We start from the raw sequence: 27930 nt of genomic DNA, 5'->3' as shown, positions 1-27930 counted from the left end.
GGCTGAATGTTTCGATTAACAGTAAAGCAAGGGTTTGACTGACTTATATGAAAAGGTAAGTGATTAATATGATACAAGTAAAGAGAATAAAATAGTACTATTACACCGCCCTTGCGAAAGTGGCAAAAAATCTTCCCAAGCGGGGCACATATTTTATTATTATTTAAAACTCCCTTTCCTTTCGGTAAGATTCACATTTGAGTTTATGATTAGTAAAATGTGGAGACAGAATTGCTTAGTAAAGTGTGTTGACAGAGCTGCTTAGTAATGGAGTGCCTGCACTGCATTTTTAAACTTTAAAAATCTATTATTAGTCCCTCAAAAGGCAGGGAACTATTGTTTTTTTTGGTTCCCCCTCTCTATTTATTTTTCTTTTCTCCAAAAGCATGGGCAATATTGTAAAGTTTGTGTGTAAAGTTTGTGTGCTAAGATCAAACCGCAACTTGTATGAGTCGTCCTCTTCCATTATATCCTACGCCGACCTGAAATTGTCCAATGCCACCATCTGATAGAGGGTTCGATTCACAGGGAAGGGATCCCACATATCTGCAATAGATTTGAAGATTTCTTAAGCACAGTAAGACAAGAGGCATCCATTTTTTAGAATTACAAGCAAATACAATTGCCTCAAATTAATTAGAACACATGAAAGCGCGTTGATCGAGAAACTAGTGGAAAAGTGGCACACATTGTTCATATTCCCAAAGAGCCTGAACACGCCCAAAAAATTCAAGTTAACCTGAATTTATTATTTTTACCGCATACAGAACCCTTTATCACGCAAAATAGTTGCAAAAATAGCGAAAAGATAAAGGAACTTCTATCATACCTGTAACTACTTCACAAATTCCTTCAAAGTTTGAATGTAAAATATTTAGGTAATATAAATATTACAGACATGATTCTACCATATCTGTAACTACTTCACAAATTCCTAAAATATTAAATCCAGACAGATGATTTCATCAGATCTGTACCTGATTAGCACAGTCCTTCAAAAAATAAATATATAAGCCTAAGTACTAAAAAAATTATAGAGAGACGATTCTATTACATCTGTTAATGTTTTGACAAAATAATATTTTAACAAATTCTCTAAAATGATCAATAGAAAATTGTGAGAAACAAGATCTCTTCACTCCTTTCAATTCCACCTGCTGTTTGGATCATTCCTGTGGATTCTCGTCAGCCTCCTAGTTTTGGGAAATACCCATCATAGGAGCCACGAGTGGCTGAAATAATAAAGCCAAGGTATCGAATTTGTTAAAGCTAGTTGTGTCGCTGTTGAAATCAGCCATGTCTTCGCTCCCTGATAGCGAATGCCGCCTCCAGTTCAAACCCATATGTTTGATATGTACAGTGACAACTTCAAGGGAAAAAAGAAAAGAGGATGCATGGTGTCAAATAGACAAGCATGTACTTCTCTACCCTCTTCTCTGAGGACTCTCCTCTTGTTGATAATGAAGAAGATCTTATTTTGTCCTGTATTCCTTCCCTTATCATTCAGGAAATGAATGATTATCTCATGCGTCCTACTTCTTTGAAAGAGTTGGAGGAGGTGGTCTTTGCCATGCCTAAAGGGAAGGCTCCTGGTCTTGATGGCTTTCCAGTTGAATTCTTTCAGGAATTTTGGGACATCATTAATCGTGATTTGTTGGAGGTGGTTAAAGAATCCTATGCTAGCAAGCAGATGCTTCGAGCTTTGAACTCTACATTCTTGACTCTTATTTCTAAGAGAGAGGGTGCTAATCAATTGGAGTTTTTCAGACCAATTGCCTTATGTAATGTGGTTTACAAAGTTATTACTAAGTTGATTGCTGAGAGATTGAAAAGGTGGTTTCCCATTATTATCTCAGAAGAATAAGGTGGTTTTGTTGCTGGCAGACAAATTTTGGATGGGGTGGTTATTGCTACTGAGGCTATTCACTCTATGGCTACTTCAAGGGAGAGAGCCATCTTTGTTAAGTTGGATATGGCTAAGGCCTACGATAGAGTTAAATGGAGCTTCCTAAGGAGTATTCTTCTTTCTTTTGGATTTAGCTCTGACTGGGTGAGTTGGATTATGAGTTGTGTTACTTCTGCCTCTTTTTCTGTTCTTATTAATGGTCAACCTTCTCAACTATTTGGTGCTTCTAGAGGCCTCCGCCAGGGTGACCCTCTCTCCCCATATCTATTCATCATCATGGCTGAAGGCTTGGGCAAATTCATTAAGCATCAGGTGTCCAAGAATTCTATTCAAGGCTGGCGGTGGGGTAATGGCTTACCTTCTCTTTCCCATCTTCAATTTGTTGATGATTCTGCTCTTGTTGGTCTTGCTAGGATCAAGGAAGCTGAAGCCTTTCGACATGCTTTGGACGTTTATTTGGCAGCTTCAGGCCAGAAAGTTAATGAGCACAAATCTTCCATTTACTTTTTTAACACTCCTGATTCTATTCAGCATAGGATTGTTGGTATCCTACGGTTTCAGATAGGATCACTTCCTTTGACTTATCTTGGCATCTCTATTGTTGTTTCCAGGCAGCCACGTCTCTTCTGGCAAAATTTGATTACCAAGCTTCAGGATAAGGTAAATCATTGGACTCATAGATGGCTTTCTACTGCTGCCCGGGTTACTCTTCTTCAAGCTGTTATCCAAGCTCTTCCTACTTATCGAAGCATGGTTCATGTTGCACCTATTTACTTTCTCAAGGAGTTTGACGCTCTTTCTCAACAATTCCTTTCGAGTGTTAATTTGCGTAGTGCTAAATGGAGCTTGGTTAATTGGGCAACTGTTTGTAGGCCTAAAAAGGAGAGTCGTCTTGGTCTTCGATCTGCTCTATTGAGTAGTCAAGCTTTGGTTGCTAAACTTTATTGGCGATGGTGCTCTGGACAACATCAACTTTGGGCTCGTATTATCACTCATAAATATTTTCATGGTGCTGATCCTTGCTCTGTTTCTGCACTTCCTCTTGAAGGTTGTGGCTCAATGGTTTGGCATACTTTGAAGACAGGTGCGATGTTGGTAAAGAGGGGTCTGTTTTGGATATGTAAAGGAGTTTCTCAGGCTTTGTTTTGGTCTGATTCTTGGGATGGATTCCCTTCCATTTTATCCATATACCCTCATCTTCAACCTCTTTGTGACTCTTTTCTTACTGCTGGATAGGATAAAGTGGCTCATTACAAGACTCCTTATCAATTGGGACTTGTTGTTGGTTACAGATGGAAGCATTATTCTGATTGGCCTTCTAGAGGTACAGACATGGATCGTCAGGAGCTTTGTCAAATTCTGGCCTCTAGAGTGTGTTCTTCTTTGCTTTGTCCAGATGTTTTGGCTTGGGGCGGTACCTTGTCTGGTAAATATCATGTCTCTGCTGGGTATCAGGATAACTAGGCAATTATTTAGGGATGCTGAGATCCCTTGGTGGAAGCAAGTTTGGAATAAAGTTTCTTGGTCCAAGTGCAATTTTTTCATGTGGCTAGTGGCTCACAACCATTGTCTTACCTGGGATAATCTTTGTAAACGTGGATTTCAGGGCCCCTCTTATTGTGTTTTGTGTAGTAATGGAGAGGAGTTTGTCTCTCATCTGTTCTTCCATTGCTCCTATTCTACTCAGATATGGCACCTTTGGTGGTGCACTTGGAGTTGCTCTTGTCGGCATGCTTCCTCTTTGCCTGAGTTTTGGGCCCGCTTGGGTACTGCTCCCTCCAAGTCTTCTTTTCTCCATGTTGCTTGGATTGTTGGCCCATCTTTCATGCTTTGGCATATCTGGTTGGAGAGGAATCTTCGCATATTCCAAGATGTTTGGCTTGGTGTTTTGCATCTTTGGTGGAAAATATCACATTCTCTTCAGGAAACTATTCTTGTGAAGTGTGAGCTTAATGGGGGTATGGATCTGGTTGATCTTGCTATCTGTAATCGCCTCAATTTTCATCTGCAGGATGGGGCTGCAGCTCATAGGTTTCCTTCTATGTCCAGGCAGCTTCATCATCAGAGGAAGGGTCGAGTTAATCGGGATGGACACTGGACTCCTACTCCCTGTGGAGTTCTGAAAATTAACACTGATGGTTCTTCCCGTGGGAATCTTAGTCCGGCTGGTATTGGTGGAGTGGCTCGTTGTAGTTCTGGGGATGTTAAATTTTTCTTCTCAGTTCATAAGGGTGATTATACTAACAATCTCATGGAAGCTCAGGCTATTTTATATGCTGTGGAATAGTGTTGCTTGCCGGGATGGAGTAAGATTATCTGTGAGTCTGATTCCCAAGTAGTGGTGAACATGCTTTCTTCGCAAGAGCTTGAGGATGTTAGTTGGCAGCTGGCTACTGTTGTTAAGCAGATTCTTTTCTTCTCTTCCTCTTTTCAGTTCATTAGGTTCACATATATTCCTCGTGAATGGAATAGAACTGCTGATTGTTTAGCCAAATGGGCATCTAGTCATGATCTAGGTTGGAATATTAGGGAAAGGAGGCAACTGTCCTTTGAGATGGTGCAAGAATTTGATGATCTTGTTGCTCAGGATCGAGCTCCTTGTTGAGCTCTCCTTGTTGTATTCCTTTTTTGTCTTAATAAATTTTTACCCCTCTTTTTGCAAATAGACAAGCATCCCTACAGAAGGTATATGTTATGTCCCTCTTTTAGCAACATAATTATAGCAGGGGATTTGCCTATCATTGACTCTCGTAGGAAAATAATTACGGGAAGAGGGTCGATTTTGTCTTCCAATTAAGTAAGCGGGGCCTACTCATTCCAGTATTTAATAAAGGTTGTATTCTAACTTTATAAAGTTAATTATTTAATTTTATAAAGTTAATATTTGTAGTGCAAGATGATTCCGGATAATTTCCAGAAACTTCTTGGCAAGGAGATAAATAGAGGACATAGGGCTCCTTTTTGAAGGCAAGCGATTTGAGAATTGGTTTTTAATTATCATTTGGAGCAATTTGTAGTCCCCGGCCTACAAATTCCTAGAGGTCTCTGAGAATGAAAACTCTCTTAGATCTGCATAACTGAGGAAGTGGGATATCTTCCAAAGGGTTTCTTATTGGAGATGGCACTCAGCCATTTCATGTTGTAATAATTTGCATATTCAAGTTTACTGATAGGGTGATATCTTGAATCTTGAGGATTGGCGGATCTGTAACCAGGAGAGAATCCGCATTGCCGTTGTCAACAGCAGCTTAGATTGAATGCCCCAACTTCTATGATTGATCGCCGGAGCCAATACTTCAACCGGAATATCTGATTCCAAGAACAGGATCGCGCGGGCAAGGAAACATTGGGTCTTGCATTGAATTTTTCACCCCCTTTTGCAATTCGCCATCTCAGCATTCACCTTGGGGTACCCTTGCAAAGTGCAGGTTTGAAGGATCTCTCCAGATCGGAACCCGACCTGAATCTTCCCACCATTTGGCGCCAAAGCACTGAGGATGCGGTGGATGCGAAATGATATAGTCGACAAGGGTAGTACGGGAGCAAGAACGTGAGTCGATTCTAATCCGAGGGGGAAGACCATACGAGAAGAACAAGTGCCAGTTTGAACACCGCTTCAGGATCCGTTCAGTCGCACATACCCAGAATTGGTTGCATACAATGATTTATTGTAACAGCAGATTGCATGATACACTGGCAGACTGTACATCACCTTACTCAGCAACAACACCATATTTCAAGTTCAGAATTCGACTATCCATTTTCAGGTTTTAATTTCGATCCGGGTAACTAGTATTTGTTTATTGTTCAGTTGTAATTCTTCCAGGCTATTATTTACCGATTAATTGCTAATAAAAGTAAGGGAATTGTATTTCTTGCGTATTCATCATGGCATAAAGATTCGATGTGATGAATAGACATTATCAAGTATTGTTACTTTAGTGTCTCATTCTGAGAAGTTTACTCAGAGGTATCCAAGACTGAATGCAGACTGATTGACCCAAAAGTGTCAAACTCCTAAAGTAATAAAGTTTTTTTGGAGCTGAAAGGGATATGATAACCAGTTAGGCTTATTTCAGTGGTATCAGAGCAGTAATCTTGCCATCTTGATTGGGTTAAGGTACAGTGTTATATCTGCAAGAGAACCATATTCAAGGACGAAGATATGGGTGAAAGACAAGCACAGAGTCCGCCAAGATTTCCCAGGACCAACGATGATGAAACCAGAGAATTTTACAGAATCATGACTAGCGGACAACAAGAAATAACTCAGACACTACAGGCTTTGACTACCATAATGGAAAGAGTTATTCAGCCCAGGATTTAGGATCAAGGAAGAGGCACATCTGATCACGATGATAGGAGTGTGGCCGGATCACAAGGTGCTCCTAGGCGCAGATCATGGACAGCAAATAGGCCTACTCGTCCCACCTTCCTAAGGGAAGAGGCTCAGGAGATGGGAGAAGACGATGCACCAGAAGATTTCCAGGATGATCTTAGGGCTGCTACAGCAGAATGGCAGGCATTACCCCCGCATGTGCATGAATTATTAAACTTCGATCGATATCTAAACCAAAGAAGGGAACATATGAGGAACAACCACCAAAATAGGAGACCTAGAGGAGGTTATGATAGCGAGTTACAATGAGCTGTCAGTAAACTTACTTTACCCTTTTTCGATGGAAGTGGTCAGATGACGGCACAAGCTTGGATTCATAAGTTGGACACTTTTCTAGCATTAAGGCCTATGTCTGAAATAGATGCCATCCGATATGCTACCTTGCATCTGGAAGGCGCAGCTCATGACTGGTGGTCACATGGAATGGTTACTTTGCAACACAACCAGGTAACAACGTATCAAAACTTTGTAGATAGATTAGTTGAACGTTTTGATAAGAAGGATCCAAAAATTTATTTTTGCGACCTTGCACAATTAAGACAGACTGGCAATATCGAGGTTTATATTAGTGAATTTCAGAGATTGTCAGTCATGGTACCAGATGTATTGGAAAGGAGGTTAGTTATCTTATTTACAGAAGGATTGTCTGAACCCCTCAAGGGATGGATTAAGGCATTTGATCCACCAACACTGCAGGAAGCCATGAGGAAAGCACGAAGTATGGAACTTACAGCTCCTTCTAGCCGGTTCACTCCCAGGAGTACTACCTCTTTCAAAGACAGCAGGAAGTTTGATAAAAATAAAGGGAAGAGCATTGAAACCAAAGGGAAATCTACCACACCCCTAGATACAGAAGCACTAAATGACTTGCGAAGGAAGAAATTATGCTTCTATTGCAAAGGTCCATATGACAAGGATCATGATTGTCCCTTGCGACCAAAAGGAAAAGCCAATAGAGTTATGTGGGCATATTACGAAGGATCAGATTCTGACAGTGCGGCAAAAGAGGATGAACACACTAGTTCAGAATCTGAGGAAGAGACGGGAAAGTCAGAACTGAAAGAAGAACCTGAATTGCATCTACAACAAGGGCGTTTGTCTAGCATTCAACAGGAAGGATCTTTCAGATTACGTGGTGTCCTAGCAGGACAGAAGGTGATTACATTAGTTGATACCGGAGCAACACATAACTTCATTGATGCAAGATTGGTCGAGCGACGTGGTATTAAGACAGAAGAATTCGAAGGTCTTCGAGTACAGGTTGCTGACGGATACACTCTTAAGTGTAACAAGATAATCAGAGACATGCCTTTACGCCTGAATAACTATGAGTTCAAAGTGGATTACCACGTGGTCAATATGGATGATTTGGATATCGTTTTGGGAATGACATGGTTACGTTTATTGGGTGAAGTTACTTTTCGACTCCAGGACATGGACATTAAGTTCGAAGTAGATGGGAGGCAGCATGTATTGAGAGCTATTCGGAATAGTGATATTTCGAACGATCTCCCTTAGACGATTGGAAAGATTGGTGAGACATGAGGATCTTGAATGGGCAGCCATGTGTACTCTCATGCCTACACAGGAGGAGCAACCAAAGATAGAATATCATTCTGACATACAGATATTGAGGGAAAAGTATAGTAAGGTATTCAGCGATATTCCACCTGGTACACCACCTGATAGAGGGATCGAGCACATCATCGAATTAGAAGAAGGCGCTAAACCATTCATGATCACTCCATACAGGCATCCCAAAAGGCTTAAAGATGAGATAGAAAAAACCATCAAGGAGCTTCTTGCGATGGGACACATCAGACCTAGTAAGTCTCCTTTTGCTTCTTCAGTAGTTTTGGTTAAGAAGAAAGATGGTTCGTTACGGATGTGTATAGATTACAGGATGCTGAATAAGAAAACCATTAAGAATAGATATCCTATTCCACGGATTGATGAGCTAATAGATGAACTGCATGGGGCATGCTACTTTAGTAAGATTGATTTGAGATCAGGTTACCACCAGATTAGAGTCAGAGAACAGGACATTGAGAAAACTGCATTCAGGTGTCACTGTGGGCATTTGGAGTTTGTAGTAATGCCATTCGGATTGACCAATGCACCAGCTACTTTCCAGTCCACCATGAATAAGGTCTTCCATCATCAGCTGAGAAAATTCGTGTTGGTATTTTTTGATGATATCTTGGTATACAATCGAACATGGCAGGAGCACATGGCGCATCTAGAAACAGTATTGAAGACCTTGCAAGAAGAATCCTTGTATGCCAAAGAGTCCAAATGTGATTTGGGAATGATTGAGTTGTTATACTTAGGTCATATTATCAGCCGAGAAGGTGTACGGATGGATCCTGATAAAATTTGTGCTATTGTAGAGTGGCCTACTCCTGAGAACCTAACTCAGTTAAGAGGATTCCTCGGGTTATGTGGCTTCTACCGCAGATTTGTTTGCGGATATTCACGACATGCGGCCCCTATAACAGATTTGCTTAAAAGGGGAGCTTTCGTTTGGACAGCAAAGGCACAGGCTTGTTTTGACAGATTCAAGGAGATCATGACTTCATGCCCGGTACTAGCATTGCCTGATTTCTCGAAACCATTTGAACTCCAGTGTGATGCCTCAGGAGATGGTATTGGGGCTGTTTTAATGCAGGATAAACACCCAATTGCATATGAAAGCAGGAAGCTCCGTGGGCCAGAGAGATCATTCAGCATTTACGATAAGGAGATGTTAGCTATCATGCATGCACTAGCTAAGTTCAGGCAGTACTTAGTAGGTGGCAAATTCTGCATAAAAACTGACCACAACAGTTTAAGACATTTCCTCGGCCAAAGGGATCTCAATGATAGGCAGCAGAAATGGGTCAGTAAGTTACAGGCATATGACTTCGATATATCTTATGTTAAGGGCACACAGAACGTGGTAGCAGATGCCTTGTCACGCAGACCACATCTTAGTTCAATGATTGAGATCTCTGAGGATTGGAAGCATTTGATTATTGCAGAATATGCCAAAGATTCATGGGCATCTAGGATAGTTGATGGGACACTTGTTGATACCAGGTATACACTTGTGGATGAATTGATTATTTACAAAAGCAGGGTATTTTTAGTCCCAGGATCGAAGGTGAGGCAGTTCATTATGCGAGCTCTTCATGATTCACCTATAGCTGGTCACCCTAGATACTTTAAAACATATAGACAAGTGCAAGAACGGTTTACATGGAAAGGACTTAAGAAGGATGTTTTGCAGTATGTTCATGAGTGTTCAGTTTGCCAACAGAATAAACAGGAGCACACTTTCCCAGCAGGGCTGCTACAGCCACTTCCCATTCCGTGTCAGAAGTGGGAATGCATATCCATGGATTTCATTACCGGTTTGCCCAAGGCTCAAGGACGTGATTGTATTTATGTGGTAGTGGATAGGCTAACAAAATATGCTCATTTCTTTCCCATCACCACTACTTATACTGCAGTATTGTCAGTGACAGGGATAGTAGATTCTTGAGTCATTTCTGGCAAGAGGTGTTTCGATTATGCGGCACTGAGCTCACACCCAGTACTAGTTATCACCCGCAAACCGATGGTCAGACGGAAATAGTAAACAAATGGGTGGAAGGCTACTTGAGGAATTACGTAGCTGATCAGCAGAAGGCTTGGGTAAGATGGATTTATTTGTGTGAGTATTGCTATAACACCACTTTCCACATGTCTATCCAAATGACACCTTTTCGAGCATTGTATGACTATGATACACCCAGTTTCATTGACTTATTGATGAGTGATGTTCGGGTTCTACATGCTGGGGATTTACTGCAAGAAAGTAAAGATATCATTAGCTCTCTACGTGATAACATCGCTCGAGCATAGAATCAGTATAAGCAATACGCAGATCAAAAGAGGACGGAGAGAAGCTTTGAGGTGGGCGACATGGTTTACTTAATGCTTCAACCATTTCGAAAATCTACTCTCAAAAAGAGTGGGTCAGAGAAGCTTAAACCCAGGTATTATGGACCTTTCAGGATCAGTAGGTGAATAGGGGAATTGGCTTATGAACTTGAACTTCCAGCAGACAGCAAAGTATATAATGTGTTTCATGTATCACGTCTCAAAAAGGCATTGGGATAGAATGTGATACCTTCTGCCGTATTGCCGCCTTTGGATGATGAAGGGAAATTGATCATAGTACCGGAATTCATTTTAGGAAGCAGAGAAAAATAGCTCTGCCGAAGAATAATCAGAGAATATTTGGTTAAATGGAAGGATCTACCAGTCGAAGATGCTACTTGGGAGAATGAGACCATTTTGCAGCATCCAGCTCTGAGATTGCTTGAGGGCAAGCAATATCTGGAAGGGCGGACTGTCATGTCCCTCTTTTAGCAACATAATTATAGCAGGGGATTTGCCTATCATTGACTTTCGTAGGCAAATAATTATGGGAAGAGGGTCGATTTTGTCTTCCAATTAAGTAAGCGGGGCCTACTCATTCCAGTATTTAATAAAGGTTGTATTCTAACTTTATAAAGTTAATTATTTAATTTTATAAAGTTAATATTTGTAGTGCAAGATGATTCCAGATAATTTCCAGAAACTTCTCGGCAAGGAGATAAATAGAGGACATAGGGCTCCTTTTTGAAGGCAAGCGATTTGAGAATTGGTTTTTAATTATCATTTGGAGCAATTTGTAGTCCCTGGCCTGCAAATTCCTAGAGGTCTCTGAGAACAAAAACTCTCTTAGATCTGCATAACTGAGGAAGTGGGATATCTTCCAAAGGGTTGCTTATTGGAGATGGCACTCAGCCATTTCATGTTGTAATAATTTGCATATTCAGGTTTACTGATAGGGTGATATCTTGAATCTTGAGGATTGGCGGATCTGTAACCAGGAGAGAGTCGGCATTGCCGTTGTCAACAGCAGCTTAGATTGAACGCCCCAACTTCTATGATTGATCGCCGGAGCCAATACTTCAACCAGAATATCTGATTCCAAGAACAGGATCGTGCGGGCAAGGAAACATTGGGTCTTGCATTGAATTTTTCACCCCCTTTTGCAATTCGTCATCTCAGCATTCACCTTGGGGTACCCTTGCAAAGTGCAGGTTTGAAGGATCTCTCCAGATCGGAACCCGACCTGAATCTTCCCACCATTTGGCGCCAAAGCACTGAGGATGCGGTGGATGCGAAATGATATAGTCGACAAGGGTAGTACGGGAGCGAGAACGTGAGTCGATTCTAATCCGAGGGGGAAGACCATACGAGAAGTACAAGCGCCAGTTTGAACACCGCTTCAGGATCTGTTCAGTCGCACATACCCAGAATCGGTTGCATACAATGATTTATTGTAACAGCAGATTGCATGATACACTGGCAGACTGTACATCACCTTACTCAGCAACAACACCATATTTCAAGTTCAGAATTCGACTATACATTTTCAGGTTTTAATTTCGATCCGGGTAACTAGTATTTGTTTATTGTTCAGTTGTAATTCTTCCAGGCTATTATTTATCGATTAATTGCTAATAAAAGTAAGGGAATTGTATTTCTTGCGTATTCATCATGGCATAAAGATTCGATGTGATGAATAGACATTATCAAGTATTGTTACTTTAGTGTCTCATTCTGAGAAGTTTACTCAGAGGTATCCAAGACTGAATGCAGACTGATTGACCCAAAAGTGTCGAACTCCTAAAGTAATAAAGTTTTTTTGGAGCTGAAAGGGATATGATAACCAGTTAGGCTTATTTCAGTATAGTTGGTGTTGGACAGATAATCATTGAACCAGGTGTAATATGTGAAGAACAGCCGTGCAATTGTCGTTCTGGCACAAGAATATGCATGTATAATTTTGCAAATGTCAAATTCTCGCATGCTGAAGATTTCAGGTTTGAAGTATGTTGGAATTAGCATTTTTTTAAATTTTAAACTTAATGCATTTACAATGTAGGTATATTCTAAATAAAAAGTTAAGTATGTGACATTTAAAAATCATAATTTTTACACAATAAAATACTATCTGAACATAATTTTCTTTTGTAGCATATAACAATCCCACAATAAATTCAATCTCTTACATGGGCAAACAATTTTTTTATAGAGGAAAATCTTGCAGATATATATATGTGTGTGTGTACTCGGTCAACAAGATAATCTTGCCTTTTGGCCACAAATTCATTCGTGCATTTCATGAGGTATTTATTAGATGAAGACAAATCTTGGATGTATTCATATTTTAAATTTTTTATTAAATATGCAACTGCCTTCTGTTCGTAATATTGACTATGGACAGATTTAAACTAGCAACACTCTAAAATCAGAAAACGAGAACACCCATCTCCATGCCAAAAGGCAGGGACTACAGCTCCAAAGGAGCCCTTGTTATCATAAATAATATCTAAACCCAATATTTTTATATAAATACAAAACACAGTCGTACAGGTGGTGGCAGTGGTTTTTGAATATAGGTTGAATAAAATGAATGTAATTATAAATATGTTAAGCCAACGAGATCAAATAACTTGACATCCATGTCGAACTTGGACTCTCCTCGTGACATTTTGTCTATTTTTAGGAAAATAGAGTTCAATCATATCTACCTTCATGTCAGAATAGAAAGCGGCCCCTCTAGTAATCAAGCATATATTTATCTAAACATGAATCTCCATAACCAATACACTAATATTTTTATTAGTTCATGTAATTTGATCAATCATAATAATAAATTACAATTTTTAGAATAAATTTTTGTAATGTGATTTGATTTTTAATTTTAATGATAATATTTTTCAATATATATATATATATATAATTTATAATATAATATTATTTTTTTAATAAGATAAAATTCTATATTACATTCAAAATATTTTTTAATCTATTTAGATTTTCTTCTTTATGCTTCTATTTTACATCAATCCATAGTAGCCCTACAACTTCATTTATACTTCACATTTCAAGATTACAAATATATTTGCATATTACATTAACTTTTTAGATAGATTTGCATATTATATAGATTTTTTCAATAGAATTATATTTAATGATTTTATTTGAAACATAAGAATGTAAAATCTTTATTTGCTATATCAAATTATTTTTCATAAATATCATCCATTACTCTAAGATCTCTCATGACAAAAGGACATATTAGATAATAGATTTGTATACTTTGTAAATATGTGGTGAGATCAATTAAAAGACACACTCTCTAAGCAATAAGGTTTATGAATAAATTGTAAAAATAATCAAAATTAATTGCTCACATATCTATGATAATGAAACTTAAGATTATTTTTACTGTTTTTAAATTTCTAATATAGATGTAAATGTATACAATTTGAGCTCTTGCACCCTTAATTCTATTAAACCATAATTCTTTCACTTCTTTTAACCACAAAAAGTTATAATTAATATTTGTTTAAATATTTATTTGATATGTTTACTTTTTACATTAAAACTAAGGTTATCTAATAATTTCCATTCTAATAATTATATCATTTTAAAGTCATTAAAATAAATAATATAAATTTTATAAATATAAATATAATTCTTTAATCTTATCTTTTTTATATTTTTTTAATATGTTAAATTTTATCTTATGATTAAAACTTAAACCTATTTTCATTGGACTAATTCCCAATACTTTTACTTTTTAGTCAATGTAATATATTTGGTATTATGAATTACTATATAATTTTTTATAATTATTAAAAAAAAAGAAAAATAAAAATAGTCTTTTTTTTAAAAAAACCTTAATTTTAGTTGCATTCAATATAAGAATTATAATTTTAGTATGAATGATTTTAATATATAACATTTGTATATTTTATTACTATAGAAGATAATTTATTTATATTTTATAATTTTTTGTTGTTGTATATCTAAATAACATTTCTAATTTCTAAAACTCAAATATAATGATCATAATACAAAGATCAATAAAAGTGTCAAATAATATAGAACCTTTTACAAGTAATATTCATTTAACATTTTAGAATATACTAAAATATCTCCACTTAATTGACAAGTATGGTTTCTATGTAGGAAACAAACAATTCTTAATATAACAATATATGAGAACAAGAGCTCTATAGAGCTAATGTTAAAAGTAAGTAAAGATAATTTATTATGAAATGAGTTTTTATTCATTACATTCCATAGCTAAAATGATAAAGTTATAAATAAAACAAATATATAATTATAAAAATATAAATATTCTTGATATTTCAAATAACTATACATTCATAAATCTATAAAATATTTAAAAATATATAAATATGTCTCAATATTTTTAAAATTTGATTATTTAAAAATAATTAATTAAAAATAAAACTTTGAAGAAATATTAAAATTTTATTCATTGCATATTTCTCATTATTATTTTTTCAAATCAAATTGTCCAACATTTCAAAAGTGCAACTTTCAACAAGTTTATTAAAAAATAGTAGAAATCTAGAAAGATTTTTTAGATTTACCTGTTTCTTATTGGTCATATAAGACATAAATTAAAAAACCACTGAAAAAAATATGAATAGCCAATGACAAAATAGATATATTTGAAAAAAATAAAAATAGAAAATTGATATGTTTGAAAACAATAAAAATAGAACCAAACATTACAATTGTGGTTTAATATTGTGAGTGCAAGAAAGTAAATAATAAGAATTTGAAATGAAAACATAAAGGAATGTTAGAAAACAGCTTATGTGGATCAAACTTCTCTAGCTATCAAAGTAATCCCCTCTGTTGCATGTTTGTCTGATAGAGTAATGAATCTGCAAGTGAAAAGTTTTATAACACAAAGTGATAAAGATCTCTTATCCTCTTCTGCACAAAATAAAAATAAAAATAAATACCCATCATCCATCCCTTTGGAATTGTGTAACGGACATACACAACATCTACTTCTGCCTGCTTGAATCCTCCAATTACAATGGGCATTGTATGCATTCCTTCTAATATCACATTTTTCAAATACTCCACACCTTTAATCTCATCCCAAGTGAGAAGATCTCCTTCTTTGTTTCCACCTCTAAGCTTCTCGCAATCTGGATTGCCTCATTGAAATTCAAAAATTAGGTTAAGGAAACAACATTTTTTCTATAGCAATCGTATTTCAAATTAGGTTAAGCATAAAAGTACCTTTGAGAAGGTGTTGTAAGACGTGTGGGCAGAGGGAGAGGTGCTTGAGAATAGTGGCCAAAGTAGAGGCAGTGGTATCATAACCTCCAGTGAAAAAACCCATCAAGTTGTCTGCAATCTCCTCGTCGCTCAAGCAACACTCGCTTCCCTCCACCTTAATTTGCATCCTCAAAACCATCTTCACAAAGTTCTCTTCATCTTCTTCAGTCTTGCTCAAACTAGTTTTATGCAAACAGATCAGGTAAGCAATCTAAGAAATGAGGGCCGTGCGAGGACACTTAGCCTTGCCAAAGGCCATCCAGGGAAGATCGAGAGGGTGAGAAAAAAGGTCTGCGTTGAAATCATGAAAGTATTGCCTGAAGCTTGAAGGAGGTGGATAGAGTGGATCAAAGACAAACAAAAATGCAATGATAAACATTCAAATCAATAAGAAAAACACAAAGACATCAAGTTGTGCTACAACACTTTATACTCATTAACATAACTAAAATCTATTACAAATTTTTAGAATGCTACAACATTCTAACCACTCATGATCCACAATGAGAAACCCAAAATAGGCTCTAATCACAACCCCAATCCATTATATTTATAAGCAAATGCATATTTAATGCTATAGGAAAGAGTTGGCAATACATTTAATGCTAGACAGTGAGGCTGGTGTGTTGGCTAGTGCTTGGATAGCTAAGGACTGCTAATGACGGCTGCATGTCTACTACTTTTGGCTATTTGTTTGTGGTTGTAGATAGCGAGTAGGTGGGAGAAATTACTCCACCAACACTCCCCCTTGATTTCTTCAACTAATACTACTACATTTATATTGTTTTCCCTCATCATAATCACTTTGGGTTTTATGGCTTACCCTAACCAATGGAATACAAATGGTTCATAGCTAGCCAAAAACTCTACATTTGAATGGTTTCAAATTACCACAAACTCAAATGATGGGAAAACTATTATCACTTTAAGTTTTCTCCTTCTTGACCTGCATCAAACTGATTATTGAGTCCATATAAAAAGAAATCCATCTACCGAGATACATGGGTGTCTATCTACTATACTTGCTAGTTCTATAGGAACCCTTTTTAGATACATGGCTCATCAATATGTTAAACCAAAAACCTTTGGGGTGTTGGGCACAACCGATAATGCACCCCATATATTCACATAGCCCATTAAAAATTATCACTAATTCAATTTTCATCACTTGGTTGGGGGATATCAATGCAACCAACTTCTATTACATGACCACTATCAAGAACATCATATCTTTCATAATTAGACAAACAAATTCTTACTTCCAATCCCAACACTTTTATCCAATCAGGACACACATAGACCTTTGAATCATGACAACCAACTCACAACTAGTCAAAACTACTTTCACTTTCTATTATATAACATCAAACACACATACTTCAAATACAAAGACATAATAAACATTTTCATGATCAATATCTTCCATGCCACATGTATGCATTCTCTGGCACTCCTGCTTGCATAGAGATGCTCCACATGCTTCGAATCTATGAATGACAACATCACACAATGCTAACTCAAACACACTTCAACTTTGATTGCCTTCTTTTCATGACTTCTTTGTTTCTCATAGTAGTCTCTTGATTTGTTCTTCTCTTTATTCTTGTAGAAGATAACTTCAAATGATGTTGCTTGTAGGGCTACAATGCCACAACACTCTTCACTAGTTCACTCGTCGGCCTCTCCATGATCTCCACGATCATCTCCCATTAGTTCTGATAACACTTGAAGGAGGTGGATAGAGTGGATCAAAGACAAACACGAATGCAACGATAAACATTCAAATCAACAACCAAAATACAAAGACATCAAGCTATGCTATAGCACTTCATGCTCATTAATATAGCTAAAACCTATTACAAATCTTCATAATGTTACAAAATTCTATCCACTCATGATCCACAATGAGAAACCCAAAATAGGCTCTATTGATCACAAGCCTAATTCATTATATTTATAAGCAAATGCATATTTAATGCTGTAAGAAAGAGTTGGCAATACATTTAATGCTAGCCAGTGAAGCTGGTGTGTTGGCCAGTGCTTGGACGGCAAGCACTGGCCGAGGACTGCTAATGACGGCTGCATGTCTGCTGCTTTTGGCTATTTGTCTGTGGTTGTGGATAACGGCTAGGTGGGAGAAATTACTCCACCAACAAAGCTCTCCAACCCTTCTTCCCCAGCCGTCAACCCCATAAAATACTCCGCCGACATACACAAAGTCATTTCCCTCAATTTGCCATGGCCGTGAATGACTAGGCCAGGAGTCCAATCAGAGCCCAGATGGCGCAGCACGAGCCTTTCAAACCTCCCAACGAGGTTAGGGTTTCGATCCCGAGCATGAAGTGTATAATCCGCCGCATCCTTTTGTGGTCTGCGCCCTGGGAAGTAACCATGGCGTTGTGTGAACAGCTTGTTCTCGTTGATCAGGACGAACTTGTTCGCCTGCACTTGCAACACGACAACAGTAGGGCTGCCCAGGATATGTGTTGAGAAAATCCACCCGTGTTTAGCACACCATGTGTCGTACCACGCGTCCAGATCGAGCACGTTGCCCCATGACCTCAGATAGTCGAGGGATTCTCCCAATTAAGGAATACCAGTCCTTCCTGGAGGTAAGTGGGGCATATTGCTTGTAGCCTTCAGTCTTATGGCCGCCCAGATTATTGGAGCATAGAAAATGGCACATGCATATGCTATACCAACAACGATACAGGAAACCCATGCAACCGCTCCCATTGAGATCCAGCTGCAGTTGTATATTGGATCCCACAGCAGACATCTTCCACAGCGCAAGAGATTTTGTATGGCTAATTAGAGTCTTTGTTCATATCATCTTACTTGAAGATATCAGCCGTGTTCAACCCTACACTTTGCGTGGATGAGTGGAGGACATTCGACGAAGATGGTTATGATATGTTCGTCCTTTATGGGTTATTGTTTTGCACAAGCAAAAACGAAAATTGAAATGACTTTTTTTGTCATTTTCTCAAAGAAAGATCAAACAAAGATCAAACATGATTACGGAAGTATACTGTTCAATCTTATCGTGAATTTTATGGAAAGATTCGGATAGCATCAGGGAGATGAATAATATTGGGTTAATTCGCTAGTTATGATTTGAAAATCAGACTTTCGTATATTAGTAAATCTCTGTATATAAGTGAAGAGCTTTAAGCTAATCTTTGACTTTCTCTAATACTGCCACTAAGATCTAATAATTGTTATAGTACATGGACAGCAACTGCCTGCTTTCCAAAATGTTGTTTTAGATTCTTCAATAAGGTGTCTTTGTGTTAATATCATACTAAGGGCAGTCCTCATTTATTGTGTAAAAAGAGTTCATGCTATGTTTTCAAACTGGAAAATCTGATTTTAGCTATCATCACCCAACTCTTTTATTGTGTAGAAAGTGTACATGCTATGTTTTCAAACTTGAGAATCTTGTTTGAGGTTTATGTCTTGATTTTAGCTATCGTCACCCATCCCTTACCATATTAGTGATAAACCTTACACCATAAGTATTGTTATAAAAATATATAGTGTAAGCTAAATAGACAAAGCAAATGTCAATATGGATACTCTTGAATAAATTTTCAGTCATAAATAAAAGTTAAAAATAAATATTTAGAAAATCTTAATATGTTTTTGGAAGATTTTTTAATAATAAGAGATAGTTACAATTAATAAGAAATAGTCATGTTCTTGTTAGACAAAGCAAAAAAATAGTTAATTTGAAAACATGTAAGAAGTTCATAAAATTAAATTAAAGATTTCCTAATTTTCCATATCAATAAACATATTTTCTTGTTTTATGAGCTAAAGCTGAGAAGGTGGGCAGCGTCTATGCAACCCATGGTAACATTGTTTTTTTCCAATTATTAATTAAATTGAGAATTAATGAATCATTGTTTTCTAGTTTTTCAATATACTTAATAAACATCAATAATTGGAACATGATTATTGCTGTCTTGGGTCACAAGCTATCCGACATTATAGAATGAATCTGACATACTATACCAATATCTTTCTTGGTGTGAGAAAGCAAACTTTTTTTTTTAGGCCTAGGTTTTCTTAGGGGTTAAACATCAATAAGCACATTTTTTATTGAATAATGGCCTTTATGCTCTCGAATATTAAATGTTTTAAAATCTAGTAAACATCCGATAGTACAAATAAAATATGATTTAGAATAGAATTTGTGTGCTATATTAGATATTTATAATTTATAAGAAAATTATTTTTTATTTAATATTTTTAAGATTTGAATTCTTTATATTGCAATGGATCTTTTAAAGATTAAGTGGATTTGTAAATAATTTTACTATGGTCAAAATCATGAATAAAAAAGTTGTATTAATAAAGTATTTTTCTTTTTTTTTAACTATAATAAACTATAGTATTCTTGTTATGATTTGTTTTTATGATATATAAATTTATAATATATTTAATAAAAATTAAATTCATATATATTATTATTATTACATATTAAAACATTTTTTTGATTATGAAAACAATTAAAATGTATCTTAATAAAAGAACATCAATTTTTTTGAGAAACTTTCATTCTATTTTGGTGAATTTGGGATAAATAAATTTGACCTTTATTTTTGTTTATGTTGAAATTTAGCAAACATCCTAAGAATTGTATATAAATAAACTTTAACCATTTATAACAAAAAAAAAAACTAATGATCTTTCATTTTCATTGGTTGTCAATTCTTGAGTACAACACAACTATCTAAATATGAAGGGAGATGGTAGAAAAAAAACTATAATTTTATTTCATCTTTCAATAGACTCATTTTCTAGTGCATTATAAATTTATTGCTAGGAGCTTTCTTTTCGTTGCTAACCTTCATGGCTCTTGATTTTTATTTTCCCCGGAGTTGATTTAAAACAATTTAAGTTTGATATTCAGAAATGATTTTGTTTTTATTCCTTAAAATAATATTTCTAAATTTGGAGGTTGAGAAAAATGGAAAGTGATTTAATATATGATTTAAGGTTTAAGAAAGAAGGAAAATAAGAAGATGTGCTCTTTATGTATCAGGTAGAAATAGAAAACTTGTAATTTGATTTTATTAGACTTTGATAGAAAGTTTGATGTTAGGTTAAATAGAAGATTCAATAGTTCCATTTTTTTCTTGGAAAAGGGTTTCTGGGTATATTTGTGCTATTTTTTATGTGTGTTTGGCTTCTATTATTTTACTTCCACTATTTAGTTTCAGTTTAGAGTATTAAAATTGCTATAAATTAGATGGAGTCTCTATCTATGAATTTATTGTCTAATTAGTCAACTTGGCTGGGTTATGAGAAATCTAACATGGTATCAAAGGTCTACACTCTTTATACAAAGCCAAGATTTATGACATAGATTTTAGAAGAAAAAAATTGTCTCTAGTTTCTTTTATGCCTATTTCAATTAGTGATGGAGTAAAGATAGGTTGCGGGATGGCTATGGCAACCATCCTTTGGCATAACTTTTGCATGATCCAGATCCAAGGAGAAAGGATGGGTTTTGTAGAGACACCGAGGAATATATTTCTTGGAGGAAGAGATTTCCTTGATTTATTTATAGGAAGAGATTTCCAAGATATGTTGAGAGGAAGAGATTTCTTGGAAAAATTGAAGAAGTGATTTCCCTTAGGAAGAGAGTTCCTTGTTATATCAATAGGAAGATATTTCTTATATATATTGAGAGGAAGCAATTTCTTAGATATGTCAAAAGGAAGAGATTTCCTAGATATGTCCAAAGGAAGAGATATCCTTGAGATATAAAAATAAAGGAAGAGATTTTCTAGAAATAATGGAGAGCAAGAGAGTTCCATGACACAATGTTTGTGTGCACCTTCAGTGGGAGTTTTTTTCTTAGTAGATGGAGGATTATGAAGATAAAGTTATTTATGTGTGACTACTATAGAAATCTTATAGAACAATGTTGCTCTCAAAGTTTGATAGAAGGTGAAGTTATAGGTTTTCTTTATCAAAGATTGAGCGGGGAATTGGATAGTGAACTATAGTACTTTCCTATTGACAAAAAAATAGCAAGTATATTGACAATATTTTAGTGAAGAATAAATATGTATTTTTTAGAGAATAAGTTGGGTGTTGTGCATAGCACCTTCCCTTTTAAGATGAAGTGTTGATTATTGTTTATGTAACTTGGAAGGTGGAGTTTGTTTAAAACAAATTAAGTTGGATATTTAGAAACACCTATTTTTTATTCTTTAAAAGAATATTTCTATGTCTGTGTGTTTAAGGAAAATAGGAAGTGATTTTATATATGATTTAAAGTCTAAGAAGGAAAGAAAACATTATTTTCATGCAAGCTAAGTATAGAAGTTGTGCTATGTAAGCTTGTAGTAGAAATCTTATAATTGATTCTATTAGACTTTGGGAGAAAGTCTAATGTTAGGTTGAATAGAAGATCTAATAGTTACTAGTTTTTCCCTAGATTGGGATTTCCTAGATATATCTGCATTATTGTTTATGTGTGTTTGGCTTCTATTATTCTGCTTATGCTATTTAGTAATTAACCTAGAGTGTGAAAATTGTTATAAATCATATGGAATTTCTTTTCATAAATATTTTGTGTAATTAATCAATAGATAGGTTATGAGAAATTTAATAATGATAAACATATCATATCCAAATAAAAGAACCAACCACTCTAAATGCACACCATCACAATCAACACTTTTTCGTGGCATAAAAATAGATGTTTGATATGAAGGAAGTCACTGGTTCGAATCACAACATGAAACCTTCATAAATTGATAGGTGAGGATGGATTTCATAGGTTAGGAGCCCTTTCTTAGCTTTAATAATGTGATCGCTATTTTTGTGAGCATTTAATTGAGCATCTTCACTCATTATTAGACAAACAATTTTTTTCTTTTTCTCAAAATTATTCCTTTAATCCAATCCTTGCTCTTTCCCTTCTTCAAGGATGACTTTTAGAATTTTGTTAATAAAATGACGCAAAGATTATAAAGATTGCGAATTTTGAAAAATGATTTCTTCAAATGAAATTTTATTTTCTATTTTTCTCTCCTTTGCAAAATTGATGTTTTATTTATTTATGATTTTCTATAGAACATGTCTTTTATGAATAGTTTATCCTCATTCTAGCCATAACTATCAAAGAAATGTGAGCTCTAATTTAGAATTTGGTATGTACACTCTATTCATGCTTACATATATGGTTATCTTCCTTGTTAGAGCTCTCATTTTCCTCCATGACATTTCATAAGGATTTGCGAATTTCATAGTGGCATCCATGAGGAAGAGGAATTTGTCTCTATCTTGCGGTGTTGAAAAGCGTTAATATATAATCTCCCCTACTCCTCTCACTTATAGATTCTCGCATTTAAAAACTATGTAATAATAATATGTGTAATGTTGAACTTTACCAACATCATTGCTCATCTCTCACCAAATACAAGTAAACTCCTACATAAATAAATCTATTTATATTTCATGTGTTTTGAGAAAGGGTTAGCTATAATATTATGTAAAACATGAAAAATATAGAAACTTATTTCGTTAATGGGTGACAAAGACAAATAAGTGCCATGTAGTGGCTTGTATTTGCCTAAAGTTATAATAGTGAATTAAATAAAATTAAAAAAATTAAAAAATTGTTAATATTGAATATAATTTTACTAATTAATATTTTAACATTTTCCATATACTTTTACATTTAAAAAATGAATTTTTAATTGAGAAAGACTTAAAAGTTATCTTATATTTTAAATATTTAAACATTTGCAAAATAATATTTTTAAATATAAAAAATATTTATAATCAAAATAATTTTTTAATTTATCATTTATAAATCAAATGCTATTATTATAACTTAGTACTATATTACTATTTGATTCAAATTGAAAAATTATTCAATATTTCATGTGGATTAGAAAATATTTATAAAGAGATAATATTTACCTTATATCAAATATTACTCATTTACAAATATACTAGTAAATTGTCTTCCTAATGAGACTTCTTTTTTCACTATCTTAGAGTGATGTTTGCCAAGAGCTAGGTCGTAACCCTAAAATTTGCATGTCTTTGTTTCTTTCATGATTTCATCATTCATCTTCAGTTGAAGATGTTAATTTTGCCACCATTAAAAGAGTTGACAACATGATTATGCTTGAATTGTAAACATTCAAGTAATAGAAGTTTTAACAAACTTATAACTCACAATATGTATTTCTATCCATATAATTTAATATTAGTAGAGAATTTAAATGATAAGATAAGTGGTAATAATCATTAAAATAAATAGATTACTATAAAGTCTTGATGTAGTAATCTTATTATTAAAGATGACTATAGAATATATTATTCTTATAAGATGTATATAATATTTTTACCTTTTCATTGATTGTATACATTAGTTAATATTCCTCTAGTATTAAGTAATATAAAAAAATATTTAGCCTTTAATAATTATGAAATAATTTTACTATATTTAGCCTTTAATAACCATGTTTCACAAATTGAAGTATTAGAAAATTTAATATGATGAAATTAAAATAAGTATTTTGAAACCAAAAAATATCTATTTCCATATAACCCTATTATTTATCATTCCATTTCTTGGAAATCCATTCCTACAAGACCCCAAATATATGAGCAAATCAAATTCAACTATAAAGAATTTTTAAAATTAAAAATTTGACATATTAACATTACAAAAATAAAAAATAAAAAATAAAAATATTTACACCTAATTGGTTGAGATAAAAAACATTAATCACTAGTGATGTAGACAAGTGATTACAATATTATATTTCCCATGACAAACATAATAACAAAAAACAATTTACTCGGTAAGGAAGGTGACTGAGGATGAAGTGAAGAGTGTGGTCTTTGCTAGGGGTGCCTTTAAGGTCCCCATATTATTTATCATTCCACTTCTTGAAAATTCTTTCCTACAAGACCCCAAATATACATGAGCAATCGAATTCAATTAGAAAAATTCAAAGAATTTTAAAAATAAATAATTTCTTATATTAATATTACAAATAAATAAATAAATTTACACCTAATTGGTTGAGATAAAAAAATATTAATCAATATTATATTACCCACGAAAAATATAATAAAAAAGAAAAAATTACTTGGCTAGGAAGGTGACTGAGGATGAAGTCAAGAGTGTAGTCTTTGCCATGCTTTTAAGGACCCTAGATTGGATGGTTTTCTCCCTATGTTCTTTCAAGAATTTTGGGAGCTTATCAAGTATGCTCTTGTCCATGTAGTGTGGGACTTCATAAGAACTGGTAGTATCCTTAGAGAACTTAATGAAACTTTCTAAGTTTTGATCCCCAAAATTAATGACTAACTGTCACCTTATCTCTTCATGCTAGTTATTGAGATTCGTGGTAGGAATTTTCTGGTGTTGGTTTCACGACATGAAATCATGGGGATTGAGTCTTCTACAACTCTTCTCTCAAAGTTTCCTAGTAGTTTTTTTATGACACATTTCTTTATGAAACATCTTCCATAAGAGAGGTGAAGGTTTGGAAATAGATTCTAAATGGATATGTTGAACTGTTAGGGAAACTTATCAATTATCAAAAAATAGGTTATATTTTTGCAATACATAGATGACTATTCAACAAAGAATTACATAAGAATTGGAATGTCAAGTTGCCACCCTCCTTGATACTTATTTGGGTCTCCCCCTCACTGTTAATGAAGTGAGCACAAAATTCTAGCATAAGGTGGTGGAGAGGATGCAAAGGAAGCTAGTAGGTTGGAAGGGAAGGTCTTAAGTAACAGTGGTAAACTTCAATTACTCTCGGCTTCCTTGCAAGGTATCCCAATTTATTTCTTATCACTGTTTAAGATATCTAGTAATTTCAAAGAAATTATTGAGAAGATACAACACAATTTCTTATCGACATGAGTGGAGGAAAAATAGAAGCTAAGCCTATTTAGTTGGGGCAAGGTTTGCAAGCCAAAATCCCAAGGAGATTTAAACTTGAGAAGATTTGGAGATCTCAATAAAGCCCTTCTGATGAAGGTTGGATGGAGGTTGGCACAAAATGTTTCCCCTTGGTGCAGCATTATGAGCGCTAAGTATTTGAATTCCCATCCTCTTTCTTAGATTCTTTCTAACAAAGGTCTGTAGACTGATTCAAATATATGGAACAACATCACAAAGATAAGAAATCATTTGAAATAGGCCATATGATGGACATTGGAAGAGGGTAATTAGATAAAATTCTAGAAGTATACATGGATTTTGGAAAGTTATTTAGTCAAAACAAAGTTCATTGTATTAAAAGGAAAGCGTCAGATTGGGGTAGGAAATATGCTGAAACACTACATCCAACATAATGAATAGAGGAAACTCAACATAGATAACTTTGATGGGATGAATAGAGTCTTAATAAAAGATCTTAACATTCATCTAAAGGGGGTCTGTATTGCCTCCGTCCTAGAGGAGGACATAATAATATGGGACAAAAGCTCAAATTGGGAATTTAGTGCAAAGTCAACTTATACCTCCCTAATTGGCAATATAGGAAATCTGGAGTCGAAAAATGTCTAGAACCATCACTTTTACAAAAAATGAACTTCTTCTAGTGGTCAATTATGCATAATAGTATTCTCACCATTGATAATGTCAAGAGGTGTGGCTTCTAATTGTGAAATAGGTGTGTGCTAAGATAATAGGAGGAATAGTCCATCCCAAACCTCTTCATTCATTGTCCTTACTTGGTCTAGGTTTGGTAAAATATTTTTGGGCAACTTGGATTATCATGGGTTTTTAACATTCAATTTCCCAATTTACTCTTGCATGGTAGTGCCCTCTCCACCACCCCTGATAAAAATGGATTAGAAGGCCATTCCGATGTATGTATGTTGGAACCTATGGAAAGAATGAAATAATCATATATTTAGAAACATAAGAACCCCATTAGGGGTAGTCATCCAGAAATGTATGGGAGGAATAAGCTAGGGGGCCCTGAGTTAGAAATGGAAACCACCTCCCCACTCTCTAGCATTACTCAAATTGTTGAGAGAATGGATAATTCTAAGATTATCCAAAGGAAGCAAACTAAATGACAGCCACCCCCCCACTCCCAAACTAGTTGAAGTTGAATTTTGATGGGACTAAGTGGCATGTGGGGGCTGTTGTGGGAGGAATACTTTGAAATTCTCTAGGTGTTTCTATCAGAGGACACTCTAGGAAATACAATAGTGTCTCAAAGCAATGAGGTTGAGGCATTTGGGCTTCAATGGGGAGTTGAGTTAGCTAACACGATGGGAATTCAAAATTTTATTGTGGAGGGAGATTCTATGATAGTCATTAAAGCTACTAGTGGGGAGAACAAGATGAGTTGGAATGCAAAATTGATCATCAAGGATGCCCAATGTATCCTAAATACTCTTAATGATGCTAGGATACAACACATTTATAGGAAAGGAAACTAGGTTACAAACATGAAGTTATTAATGCTCAAGTTTGGCGAGACAAGAAAGATCTTTCAATGGCAATAAAATTACTCATTGATAAATAATCACTTAAATAATGATGTACAACTTGGCATATGACAAGGGTTTTCCTTTCATGATGAGTTTAGCAAGAATTATTCACATGATCATTAACTATTTTACTATGGTATTTTTTTAAAAGGAGGCCTTTATTTATAGTGCTTATTCTAGAGAAAATATGGTAATCATTATTTGTAATTGGAAGAGAAAAATCAATTCTTAATATATATATATATATATATATATATATATATATATATATATATATATATATATATATATATATATATATATATATATACATATACATATACATATATATATACATATACATATACATATACATATACATATATATGTATATATATACATATGTATATATATATATATGTATATGTATATATATATGTATATGTATATGTATATGTATATGTATATATATATATGTATATGTATATGTATATATATATGTATATGTATATGTATATGTATATGTATATATATATGTATATGTATATGTATGTGTATGTGTATGTGTATGTGTATGTGTATGTGTATGTGTATGTGTATGTGTATGTGTATGTATATGTATATGTATATGTATATGTATATGTATATGTATATGTATATATATATATGGGAGTAAGGCCAAAAAGAAACTCTTCTAGAACTACTATCTTGAAGTAATTTAATTTGGAGCAAAAAGAACACCAGCAACAGAGGGCCAACAATGGGTAGAACCACTAGAGGTGGAGAGGATGAGTGAAATGTTAATGATGGAAAACTTAAATTAGATGATATAATAGAATCTGCTAAGTATGCACTTCTATGCAGATTAAAGAATAGTTACATCATTTATTGTCATGTTATTAACATGAATCCTCTTAAGCAACTGGCTAAAGAAATATGGACCTAA

The 27930-nt window shown here is 34.7% G+C and overlaps 1 pseudogene; it reads right to left on the bottom strand.

Annotated features, from left to right (window-relative positions):
- Positions 1–15040: 15040 nt before the first annotated feature.
- On the bottom strand, positions 15041–18516 carry LOC149561276 (cytochrome P450 716B1-like; annotated as a pseudogene).
- Between the last annotated feature and the right edge of the window lie 9414 nt (positions 18517–27930).

The sequence above is a fragment of the Cupressus sempervirens genome, chromosome 4 (assembly GCF_028749045.1).
Source record: "Cupressus sempervirens isolate cs-2001-9-10 chromosome 4, ASM2874904v1, whole genome shotgun sequence".
Taxonomy (NCBI): domain Eukaryota; kingdom Viridiplantae; phylum Streptophyta; class Pinopsida; order Cupressales; family Cupressaceae; genus Cupressus; species Cupressus sempervirens.
Note: the sequence above shows the minus strand (reverse complement) of the source record. Positions and strands in the feature narration are given on the sequence as shown.